The sequence below is a fragment of the Mauremys mutica genome, chromosome 8 (genome assembly GCF_020497125.1).
Source record: "Mauremys mutica isolate MM-2020 ecotype Southern chromosome 8, ASM2049712v1, whole genome shotgun sequence".
Lineage (NCBI taxonomy): Eukaryota > Metazoa > Chordata > Testudines > Geoemydidae > Mauremys > Mauremys mutica.
Window position 1 is genome coordinate 79,766,635 of NC_059079.1, and position 13,428 is coordinate 79,780,062.

A 13,428-nucleotide genomic window follows, 5' to 3' on the forward strand; every position below is an offset into this window, starting at 1 on the left:
TCTACATAAGTTGGAGACAGCGTGGTGTGTTTAACATGCTGCTAAGATTAAACATTTTAAAAGTTTACTTAGTTAGAAACAGCTTCTTCAGCATTACAACACTGGAGCCAATGTCCTGAATTGATCCGTCACAATATAAAAGATGCTTTCTTCTTCATGTTTTCCCTCTGCAAAAGCTATTCATTTGGTGGAAAACAGAATTTCAAAGACAGAAATGAAGTCAATAATACCATGACTTCAGGAGCTTTGCTGCATACGTGCCTAGAGTAGAGATCTGAAAGTGTTGTTTAAAGAGCAGTTTGAAGCCAGAAACGTAGCCTGATTCCTTTTTCAGAGAGATGAGAACAGTACATCCTGTACTGCAGTTACAATTCCTGGATCACTACTACTCATAAAAACTCTCAACATCAAAAGAGAATTGCCCCCTTGGTCATAGGGAAGATAAATTGGACTTGAGTTGCACTGATGTACATCGATGCAATCAGTTTGACAGATAGATCACAGACAGCAAATCATAAACTGGAATGAAGGGGCAAACTTGCTTCAGTGGAATCCAGGATAAAATAGGCAAAGCACCTCAGGAACTGGAAGTCATTTTTTTTTTTTTTTTACAAGCTGAAATGAATTAATTTGTTTTCCCAAGGTATTGTAGATAGCTTTCTTCCCTCCCTCCCCCACCAGCAAAAGAAGTTCTCTTGCAAGGCTACATTCTGTTGAAATGATACTACCAGAAATCTAGTGCTAATCAAGTGCTGCAGCAGTAATTACTGAGTCCAAACATATCACTTTGAGCAACAGGCTAAAGAAAATTTTAGTAAAGTGATTTTTTCTGGGTGAAAGGGCTATTTCATAGTATTTATTACCTGCTTAAATGAACCAATGGTAAAGATGGAAGGGAGAGCATCCTGCACTGCATTTTAGACTTACAATCTTTGACATCTCCTGGGATCTATTAAAAGTACATACGCAAGCACGTGTTTTTACATTTAAAAGCAGAAACAGTATTGTGGTAGAGAAAACATTAGGTTTCTGATATTTCCCTAAGCCAAACCACCAGAAGATCTCAGCCAAACACACAGTCTAGACTTAGAGAAAAGAATGAATTTGTCTTTATATCTTCTGTTTCACTAGCTGAGTATTAGTAAATTCGGAACATCCTCCCTGTAGGAAAATGTCACTATTTCAACATTGGGTTTTGTCCAAGATCAGGACAAAAAGTTGAAATATCAAAATATTTTGCACACCAAAATGTTTTAGTGTTTTGTTTCCAGATTTTTTTAAATCAAAACATTTGACATTCCAAAATCAAAATGTTTCATTTTGTTTTGTGGAACTGACTCAAAATAAATTTTATTTCCCTTTGCCTCAGGGGAGTCCTAGTTTGGGAGCCTGAGGTCCTCATTCTCCCCTATGGTCCAGGCTCCCTGGACAGATGACATCTCTTGTGTCAGTTATATGACTCCCATGATGCACCAGACAGCTAAGTCAGAGGGGTATCTGTGTTGCACCATGCAACATAGTCCTCCAGCAATCCCAGGCCATAGGAGATAATGAGATCCCAAATCACAGCTCCCCTGAGGCAATGCAGTCTAGTGCTGAACTGAAACAAAATGTTTTGAGTCAGTTCAACAAACAAAATATTCCGATTTGCGTTGAACTCACTCCCAAACAAAATATTTTGTTGTGATTTTCCTGATAGGAAAAAAAGGCAAAAAAATCAAAACTTTTTGGCAAAATTGACATTTTCCTGCAGAAACTGCATTTTCCATTAGCAAATCATTCAGATGGAAAGTTCCCAAGCAGCTCTACTGAATATGTTATCACCCAGTAATCTCTTAATGAAGTTCTCTGTAAAGCTTAGAGGAGACTTGACCATGAAGTTGAATTAATCTCTTACGCTTGCTATTTTCCCAATTCACCTCCAGACTCTTAGTCTGTTGTGTTCAGATTAGAAGTTGTTCAGGGCTCTTTCAATCAACTGATAGCCATTCAATTTCAATGATGACTGCTATACAACTAAATGTAGAAAAAGGAATGGAGTGCGCACAGGCGACAAACACAGAATGTGCCAGATTCCACTGTAAATGCCAATTTACTTATCAAGTTACAAAGCTGTTAGTGAATATATTATTTTCTCTTTGTGATTTTTAGGTAATGATCCTACATGTAAGGTATAAAAAGACATTGAGATACTCATCGGTATGTATCGTAGCCACTCAGTTTACGTTGACTAGCGAACAATATCTCTTCCAGAAATGCTTGTCCAGGAAGGCTGACAAATTAATATTAGCAGCAGTACACTACAATCTTCTCATTTTTTCAAGGCTGGACTAGTCCTTCAACTCTCTTAACTACTACTCTTTAGAGCTTTAAGGAGTGGGTGGGCTGTAAGAGCAGCAATTCTCTTACCTGTAATTAGGATGTATTGAGTGAGTAGCACTGTAGTAGAACAAGCGCATGAGGGCAGTTTTTGCTGTACCAGAGAGAACACGGTTGGGCAGAACCATAAATGACAGTAAACAGTAACAGTATGTTATCTGTCTGATTGTCTTTGGTGCTAGCAGGTTTGAGATTTCAATGCTGAAGATCGCAGCAGAAACATAATTCTGGCTTCAGTCAGTGAAGCTCTTATACATGGCCCTTCTACCCATCCCTAACATTCCTGGTTTCAGATACAAACAGTGAACAGACAGGCAGTCCAGGAAATTCTCACAATCAGATAGTTACTATACCATTAACAGCAATAGGATTTAAGAGGGTGCTTTGAGATTTAATAGGATTTGAGGGTGATTTAAGAGGATTTAAGAGAGTTTGCTGATTGGGGCCCCTGCTGTTGACACATGAGCTGTAGTACTGATAATACCAACAACTGGCCAAATTAGATGTAGGTGCTGACTAATAGGATTTTGCCCTCTGAGTCATTAGACAAAACACCCATTTGAACTTTGTGTTTGCTTAGCTTTGCTGCAATTTTAACACTTCCGTAGAAGAAATTACAGTGCTGACATAGGATATTTATGGAGTGTCCTTGTATTTACAGTAACCATGTGATAACTGCAATGTATAATATCCTTTAAAAATGATAGCTATTGGACAATGAACATGATACACTATCTGATTGCCACCTCCTAAAGGAAGCCTCATGCAAGAAGGCTAAGTAAGGGGACAAAAATCGCACCCACATATTGCAACAGGTGACAAGTTTTTCCATAAATTCCACATATCCCAGAGAATAAGTAGGAAGTCCTTCTGCTCACAGAATCATGCCTCTGTAGGATCTGCTCTTGGATAGGGGTGTCAATGGATGGCTCCCCTGGGACCCTCTCAAAGCAGAAATAGTCACTGCAGAGGGTGTAATACAGCCACAGCCTCTGCAGGGCCTTAGCCACTTGGGAGTTTTCAGAGGAACTGAGAGATCCTTCTACGTAATGCTTTTTGTAGTTTGAATCACTCTAGCTTCTAACCACTGCCATGTCCCGGAGTGTGTGGTCCAGTGAATACTGCACAAAACTTGGATTCAGAAGTGTTGGGTATCCCCTCCAACCCTACGACTAACTCAGTATGTGACTTTGGGACAGTCATTTAACCTCTCTGCACCACTGCTCACTTCTCAGTAAACATTTCATGTAATATACTCACCTACTTTTCAGAAGGCATTTAGTGACCTACTATTTCTAAAGAGTTTCTGATTCTCAGAGAAGAGATGCTATTTAAGTACAAAGTTGGGGGGGTATTTGTTTTGAGAAAGAGAGAGAAGAGCTGGAAATGCTGGGTATGTATCCAAACTTCCACAGTTCTCTTGAGTGCATGGTCAGGACTATCTCTGCTATGACTGTTCTGGTGGTCAGACAGCTATCCAGCATGTAAGTGCAAGTAACAAACTTTGTTCCCCAGGACAAAGCTATACCACCATCTGTGACAAAGCTCTGTCCCTATCTCCATGGGTCCTGCATTTCCTGGTGGATTTTGCTAGCCTCAAAGGCTCACTGTGACCCTCCACGTAGCCCTTCTCTTTCTAGAGGCAAGGGCCACAGCCTATTGAGCCATTTTCATCATAAGCCAGCAAGGGAGGTGAGGAGAAGCAACTCTCCCTTGTACAGTCTCTGTTGTCTCCCAGTCTCAGTGATTAATCAGAGGGCAAAAGGGGGAGCCTGGGCCCGCCCTCTACTTCGGGCTCCAGCCCAGGGATCCTAATAGTATCAGCTATGACAGCTGACTTTTTAGAAATAGGACATGTACAATGCCCTGGACCACTTCCCCACAGCAGCCCCCACTTCCTTGATATATACTTCACCCTTACCTCAGGGCCTCCTTCCTTGTGCCTGATATGGTTGTACTGCTCAGTCTCTCCAACAGCGTGGCTTCCTCCTACAACTCCCAACACGCGTCCCCACCTGACTAACTGGTTTCAGCCAGCCCCTGATTGGCTTCAGGTGTCCCAATCTACCTAGCTGTCCTCCCTGCCTTCTGGAAAGATCTTAATTGTCCCCAGGTTTCTTAATTGACCTGAAGCAGCTGCCATTTGCTGATGCTGATAACTGGGATTTGCTTAGCCTGTGGCTAATATATCTGTCTCCCACTACTTTACATAAACTTCCTGAATCCCCTCAGCTGTGGCCTGTCTGGTTAATTGGTCCCCTTCTTAGGCTACATTAACCCCTTCAGGGCAATGAACATGCCATCACAAAAGGAAATATATACACAAATTACATTTGGGTAAGACTATGCCACAAAAACCGAAGCCTGTAGTTTAATTTCTTTTTGTACAGAATGAGGCACTACTATATGTGTGGGAAAAAACAATTTGTCTCTGAAAAAAAGAGGGAAATGTAGGAATGCTGTTACATCTCTCATGGTACAACACAAATCAGGAAAGAAATCTGGAAAACTGGTTTTGTAATTTCAGCTCTCCTGTGGGAAACATGTCACTAAACTTGATACATAGCTGAGATAAGTTTCAAGTCAATGGTAATAGTGGGATGAGAAGACTGCTGAATTTTTTCAAATAAAACACATTTGAAATGTGAAATGCCATAGAAAACTTGCACAGACTAAATAGAAACAGAAACAAATATTAATCTCTGGGTTTGTGAAATCGGTGTGCATACCACAAACATATACATAACATATTTACTCTGAATCCCTAAGAATGAGGTGAAATAAAATAAGGAATCATTGTCACAGCTTCACATTGCATATAGCTTGAATAATAGCACAAAAGCCACTAATTGGAATAGGCTGACTAAGAATCAGACTGACTATTGCATATTTTTCTATCATCCCAATTTAATGGTAGCTCAGTTGAGATCAGTGCAAGAATCCAGCATCCTGATTTTCTCAACGTCTGGCAGACCACATGTTTGGGTTGCCAAAAATGCTGTGGCACAATGAAACTCTTTGATGGGTAGCTGAGATGAATGACTTCCTTTCAGATTAGAGGTCTAACCACTCATCCATAATAGGCTATAGATCACACCCATCGTGTTTAGGCAAAAAGGCAGACAAACATACTCACTTCTGCAAACTGCACTGATATTAATCACAAAAAAAGATGTTAAAAGAACGTTATGAAGGTTGCAAAGTCAAGCCCTCAAAGTTAGGAAATGGCAGAATTAAAATGGCCTGTGCAACTTTAATCCAGCCTTCTTGTGAATACGCATTATGATACAGTGGTGGGTAGTCAATGAGGCAGGGGAGTGCAGGAAGAGACAGTAGGGGCTCATGATTAAAGCAGTTGAATGCTGCTCTGGATAAGGGAATTACATCCCTGCCTGTGCCTCAAAGAGCATATCTGTGATGATGGGCAAGTCACTTAAACCAAACTTTTCACAGGTGGTCACTATGTGTTCCTCATTTTCTGGATGCCTGATATGAGACTCTTGGGTCTGATTTGCACAAGTCCTAAGAACCCACAGCTGCACCTGAAGTCAATGAGAGCTGTGTTTTGAATATATAGAGTTCTATAATGCTCTGTAATGCCCAGTATTATGAAAAAAATTATGTCCTAGACATATCAAATTGGCCACTCAAAATAGTGAATACTTTTTATCTTCATCTCCTGTGCCTCAGTTCACCATATGTAAAATGGGGATAATATCACTCCCTCATCACACAGGGGTGTTGTAAAAATAAATGCATTCATGTTTGTGAAGCACTCACATACTACAAGTGTTGTGGAAAAGCCCAGAAAGGTAATTAATAATTCTGTCTTCAGAGCAGGGTTTTAATAGTGTGTGATAAATAAAGCCTAGAGCCACTCATTGAACAATGAGGAAAAAAATATTCAATAGCTGCTCATTAAGTGGGCATCATCCAATTGTGCACACTGAATGAGGTAGGATCTGTGGGAAAAAATTGTTATATAGTCGTAATTAAAAACTATCATAGATGTAACAGCCCAAATTAAAGTTGCACAGGCAAAATCAGGCCCTTAATTAGGTGCCTAATTGGGAGCTAAGCTCTTCTGAATTTGGCCCTCCTGTCGGTGCTGAAAACTTGAACATCAGGGTCTATTAATTGAGAATTCAGGAATTACCAACAACTGAAAGGCAGCAACCTCTGCTATGGCATGGAGCAAATGTAACAACACACAGCTGCACTACACACATCTTTCAGCCTGACTATTACAGAGGGTCTTCAACAGTGAAATCTTATATATTTATAGCAAGTGAACAACAATAAAATCTGCTCTTATTCTCTAATCGCATCATTTTCTTCTTTACATTTTGGCTATAATTTCTCTGAGACACTGAACATTTGGAGGTTTTGGTTTGGGGGTTTTTTTTAGTATATGTATGCTACTACCATGAATAGAGAGACAAGGTGGGTGAGGTAATATCTTTTATTGGACCAACTTCTGTTGGCGAGAGAGACACATTTTTGAGCTTACACAAAGCTCTTCTTCAGCTTGAAGGCTTCTCTCTCTTGACAACAGGAGTTGGTCGAATAAAAAACATTACCTCACTCATCTTGTCTCTCTAATATTCTGGGACCAACACAACTACAACATTGCATAACAACAAAAATGGGCATTTAGGACTTTTGTCCAGGAGTTGCTGAAATGTTGACTCCCTTATTTCTTCCACCGTATGCTGATAGTTATTATATGTCTGGGCACAGATTCCTTTAAACAAGACATCTCCAAACATGTTCAGGAATCCCTGGAAGACAGACAGAAATCCTACAACATTTGAAAGGTGATTTTGAATTATGGTCAGGAGAATGTAATGCTATTTGCGCTTACATAAAGACTCATTTAAATGATAAGTGAACATATTTCCACTCAGTTCTTTAAGTGACCTTTTCAGTAAATAAATGTCAGCAAAGAAAAAAACCCTAGAAACATGTTTTTAACATGTGAGTTCTCTTGTATTGAGCTCTGTGTAGCTGAGTGGCCTGTTGAGGACTCCTGGGTTCTGTTCTAGTTGTACGACTGATTTGTTTTGCAACCTCTCACAGGTCTTGAAAATATAAAACCAAAGTATAATTAAAATGATATGTCAGCCAGGCTACAAGAGCACAAGGAATATATACACAGTGGTAATCTAAGTATTAATATAACAGTGAATGTGCTGATACATTTTTAATTATAACTCAGTGTGATTTTAAGGCAGTCTGGTTGAGTTGTTTCCTCGGTTTTGACCTCTTTAGCCTGAATTGTAGCTAAAGAGATGACTTTATGTTTAAGAAATTCCCAGTTATGCACTTGGTACCATATCAGGTTTGTTCTCAGTGTTAAATACAACCGCTCTCCTAAGGAAAGGGAACCCAAGCCTCCTTGAGATAAAGCAGTTATGAGAGGCATTCGTAGCAACTCATTGGTACATTTAGGTTTTTCCCCTTCCTAAATGTGATTTCAGAGTCTGGGAAAACTAGGCTGTAAACCTTTAATTGCTTTTAAACTAAGCACAATTACTGGTAGGACACAGATGAATTTTTAGGGATGTAACAAAGCAATTAGTTCATTAAGTAGGATTTCAAAGCACTTGTAACTGCCTCTTTCTGAAATGCCAACTATGACTCCAATTCCCCTCCCCCCGCTGATTCGGGGGTGGGTGCAGGAAAGACAACATTATTTGGACCTGCTAAGCTTTCACACAATGTAGATTATTCAATAGTCTCATGAATAGGGTGATTTGCAATCAGCAAAAATTAAACAGAAAGCTGCTGTAGCTATTGTATGCCTAGAAGGGCAAATCCGAGCCTTGGCTCTATTGCTACCCAGTGTCTCCTTGCAGTGGGACTTGTGTTATTCCACTGCACAGGAAAGAGGCACAGGCTTTGGAGGGCTAGGCAAGAGGTGTCAACTCTCTGCATTGATGGGGATAGCTCTCTGGTAATTCCCAGCTGCTATATGCAGGGAGAAGTTCAGGGAGAAAGGGGTGGGCTACGGGGGGGCTGAAAGATCTGCTGCAATGCCAGTCCTCCTGGACTCATGAGTTAGGGCTGTCATAGGGTCTGTAGCCTTAAGGTTACAGTAGCAGTCTCACATTGTGACATGGCTTGCAGGGGAGGCTTTTTTCCCTTGTATTTCCCCAGTGCCCAGCCATGTTTCCCCTGTGATCAGTTTTGCAAGAGCAAATCGGAGCATTAATGCAGGGCTCCTTTGATATCCAAGTGTCTTCAATCAGTCTGTCTTTCAGGCAGCATCAACAAGCTACTAGCCACAACTCTTGCCATGGAAGATATGCCAAGGAGGTTTTTTTTTCTGGCCTTCCAATAGCAATCTCAATTTTTTAAACTAAGTGTCATGTTCATAAAAAGTGCTGGATACAGATCACAAGAACTTAGAACTCTTTAGGCATGGAGGGCAAAATTGACCCATTCACAGGCAGCCAGCAGAAGGTGAGAGCACCCACAAAGGCATATTTCCCCATATCATACCTCCAGCATTCCACATCCCTGCCTTGGAAGGATAATCTCTAGAATGTCTGTCTCCATGGTCCATTCAAACCTTAGCTTCTCTGTTGAAACTGCCAATGAGGGTGCCAGGCAGCACTAGCTATGAGGGTGTATCTGATGGAGATAGCTGCCCAGTAGGAATTGGACTGCAATCAGCAGACTCCTTTTTTATGAGAGAGAGCACATGGCAGCTTTCTGTCACTGAAACAATGCTCAGGAGATGAAGTGCTCCACATACCACTATCAGCTCCCTAAGCAATGTAGACCCTGGGCACTCAATCTTTGTGGGAACAGAACTGTGGCAAAAACCTGATGTTTCAGCTGAAATATCTAAGTATTTGTGAAGCCATTCTGACAGCAAAAACTAGCATGTCTCTCTGGAAATCTCTACCAACTCTAGCAAACACTTTTCAATTGACATTTAAATGTCAGGTTACTATGTTAAATGTCACAGGCACTTCATTGCTCAGCCCAGGAGAAACATGATCACAGGCTCCTTAATAATTGGCCATGTTAATTACTGATGGGCTTTGTTATCTGGAAAAAAACAACTGCAGATGAAACATTTTGACAAGGCTTCTCTGATGCCTGGCCAATACAATGGCAGGGATGCAAACTCACCCCCTACCCTAAATGTGGCCACCTATTTGATCTACCAAAATAATCTAAAGAATTGTCCATTTAAAAAAAAAGATTTCTATTCCCCAAGTTATCTTGGACCACCTGGGTATGTCTACACTGCACACACAGCCCGAGCTCTGATTCAGGTTTGAGCCCGAACCCCCTTCCATGTACACACGAATCAGTCTGACTTGGGTCAGCAAGCACTCAGGACCCAGGTCCTAGGATCCTGTTAGGGAGGTGGGTCCAAGCCCTGTCATTCTGCAATGTGGATGCATGTCAGGTGGCAGACCTGAGTCAGAGGGTCTTTGTAGTGCAGTATGGACCCGTTCGTACTGCTGTGAGACCCAGGTCCAGCAACTGTACACCCAGGGTTAAAATGCAATGTGGACACTCAGGATGGGCTTGCAAACTCTTGAGTCCACGAGCCTGGGTCCCCCAGACCTGGGCTTAGTACGCACTATAGACAAACCCTTTGTGCCCCACCCACAATAAGCCTGATCCAAAGCTCACTGAAGTCAATGGAAAGACTCCCATTGATGTGGCTTGCTGGAGTTTCCACAACACAAGAAAAGGTTGGAGAGGATTGTGTGAAAGGAAAAATGGCTGTTTGGGATGTTCTCACGGTGCCCCAAAGCCATCTGCATCCCATCCACTCTCGTGGCTCAGGAAGAGGGGAGAAGCTGCAGAAGAACTGTTGTGAGTGGCATTTGCCCCCTGCTACACAAGGCAAGTTCTGTATCAAACAATAATATGGCTTGGAGGCACATTAATTTCACTTGCCAGTGTGACCCCCTTCCCTCTGTCAGAGGGGTCCCAGAGAGCATAAGCAGGGCAGTAAGCTGGTGGGAGAATGGCAACCCGGCAATGCTGCTCCAGATAGGGTGAGGGGATCTCAGTGGGATATGCAGAGGTATTAACATCTACACCACTGAACAGGAGTCTATAGGATTGTGGCAAGAGTTTCCCATATTGTATTATATTGTTGGTCTCCACTTCTTATGCGAGCCCAGCCATCTGCCTGCGGTACAAATGAAGTCCAGGTGATCAACCAACTGAACATTTAAATCTTCTGGAGTTTTGGTGTGATCACCTCCATGTATTCTCATGAAGGAGGGTGGTTTATGTTATCTTCATCTAACAAAGCATTTGTTTTACTTATTTTAAGTTTTGGTCAGTTGCACCAAGACAGAATGAACTCACCTAAGTGAATTTAAGTTAGATTTGGTCTTCAGAATCCCCTTTTCCATTTACTGTTAATTAAATAGAAGTAGTAAAGGGCTTGATCTTGCTGATTCCAGATATGGAAGTTGTCAGGGCTGCCCAGAGTGGGGGACAAGAGGAGCAATTTTCCCCAGGCCCCGCAGAGCGGGGTCCTTCACTCGCTCTGGGGGCCCCGGAAAACTCTCACGGGTCCCGGGGCCCTGGAGCTTCGTCCGCTCCAGGTCGTCGTCGGCAATTCGGCAGCAGGAGGTCCTTCTGCCCAGGGACCCGCCGCCAAAGTGCCGGGTCTTCGGTGGCAATTTGGGGGCCCCCAGCCGCCGAAGACCTGAGGCCCCCTGAATCCTCTGGGCGGCCCTAGAAGTTTTAGTAATAAATGATAAACATAAAACACACAATTTTAAACAGAACTCAGCCTTGACCACTGCAGTCAATGGAAGACATTTCATTGACTTAAGTGGGGAGAGAGTTGGACCAACACTGTGCACTTTTGAAAATCCCACGGTCTGTAGCTGAACACATGTCCTGAGTTGAATAAATATGAGGATGCCCAGAATGGTACATGTTTTGCTAGTTCATTTATATCCTGTATTTAACTAGGATGATTGCAAACACCTGCTCTGAATTAAACACACAGTGGGTAGTAATCACCACTTTAAACCAAACTAACTAACTGCGATCTGACAAATACTTAAATAGAACAAGCCAGACATCGGGAAGTCCTAAGATAAGCCTTCAAAGCTGCCAAAACATGTTTAATGAAGCTAAAAGATAATAAAATAGGAAATGTGCCAAAGCTGCCAATCAAAGATTCTAATCAATGTTTGACTGGCAAGACGAACAATCCTAAATCCACCCCACGGAGTGTGTGATAGCTAATGGGTAGGGGGCTCACAGTAACAATCACACACACTGTAGTAATACTTAGTACTGCACAATCACCATATCAAGTAGTCAAAAATGGTGAACAGAGCTGTGCCAAACTGCTGATTTCCACTTCTCAGTGGTTTCATAGTTGTAACAGGCAGGCCTCAAATTGAAGCAGTAGTCCTGGTACTTTCCCAAGCTCCCCAAGAATCCAAGCTCTGCCCCCGACACATGACTTGCAGCAGAATATGCTGATGTTCAACATGTAATCACTTGGGTTTAATGGGGTTCCCTTCAATGGAGTGTGAACACATTCTTGAGCAGAGTTGGATTAAGGCACAGTCATGATGACATCAGAATAATTATACTGTAAATCTCAATGCAATGTACAAAGGAGGCTCAGTCTAATTATCCCCATTTTAAAGATGGGCAATCTGAGGCACAGGAAGGGGAAATGACTTGCTCAAGTTCATCCATCGAAGCAGTGGAGGAGGAAACAACAAAACCCAGGAATCCTGAATCCTAATCCAGTGTCCTCTCCACTAGGTCACACTGCCTGCCTAGGTCTTCAATTGAAAAAAATATTTTTTGCCCCCTTACAGCTGTGAAAAAAACTTTGAAAATGTGAACCATACATATTCGGTGCAGTAAAACTTGCCTGAGTCTTCAGGGAGCCTGACACAATAGCTCTGAGAGGTGCAAACTTCTCCATTCATCTTGACGGGAGTGTTAACTCAGTTATCCAAGAACAGCAATTTAAAACATCAATATGATTTATTATTTCACAGATGATCAAAGCTGATCACAGCATGTAAAAAGGAGAGAGACTATCAAATTGTGAAGTTTTATGTTATTTGTAACTGAGAAATCAGTTACATGCACATAGGTTTGAAATAACTAACAAAAACGGGATTCGAGCAGACATCATGATTAACGGACAAGTTGTAGATCATCTGGGAAATCATCAGCATAGGAAATCCTAGTAGCTTAGGAAATCCTAGGCATAGCAAATCCTAGTAGCCTAAGGGAAAGATCATCAACTGATGTACATTGTCATAGCTCCATGAGAGTCCAGTGACACCATCAGAACTATGACAATTGATACCAGCAAACGATCTGCCCCCTGCTCTCCTAATCCAATAACAACCATGAAACACCCACTGAATGGGAACTGAAATGTACTTAACTTCACTTGAAAGAATATTTAATAGCAAATGGAAACAGATTACAAATATAAACCCCAATCAGCTATTTAGTTAAGAGCAGTAGTTACATTACATAGCATAAAAACACATTAGAAAGCTTTTGGTTTCATTTTAACTTTAATTTTAAAGTATATGAGTTTTCAGTTTGCAGATTTTGCTTTGAGGCAAATGTTAGCATTAAGGTCTGATTGGTTGACACAGCCAATTATTAAAAGAGAGTTTATTGAGCTTCTTGTTATATCAGCTATTGAGTGCACAGGGCAGCTTTTTGACTGGAAGCCAGTGTAATTTCAGGTCAGTTTAATAGTGCATTCAAACCATTTCTCTCCTTCCCACGTAATCTGGCATTCTACACCATCTGACTTCTCTGTAAGGAAGTTTGCTCAGGGAACAGGTAATACCAACTTCAAACACTGGGTCAGATGCTCCCCTCCACTTTGTCTGTATGGAGACAAATACACCACCAGGAAGATAGATGCAAAGAAATAGAGAGTAGCAGCTATGCAGCATTCCTATCCTTGCCTCTAAGCCTATGGAAACATCTTGGGATAAAGAACAGGAGTACTTGTGGCACCTTAGAGACCAACAAATTTATTTGAGCATAAGCTTTCAT

At 41.6% G+C, this 13,428-nt stretch overlaps 1 protein-coding gene across 3 annotated transcripts in view; it reads right to left on the reverse strand.

Moving 5' to 3' along the window:
- Window positions 1-13,428, reverse strand: part of KCNIP1 (potassium voltage-gated channel interacting protein 1) — an 849,721-nt gene that overhangs the window by 449,175 nt on the left and 387,118 nt on the right. The window contains exon 1 of one of the 3 annotated variants that reach the window (XM_045026856.1): window positions 4,301-4,370. The exons of the other annotated variants lie outside the window; for them this stretch is intronic. The gene's annotated coding sequence lies outside the window, so the exon portion shown is untranslated. Of the gene's footprint in view, window positions 1-4,300; window positions 4,371-13,428 lie in introns of those variants that run through there. 3 annotated transcript variants of the gene reach the window in all.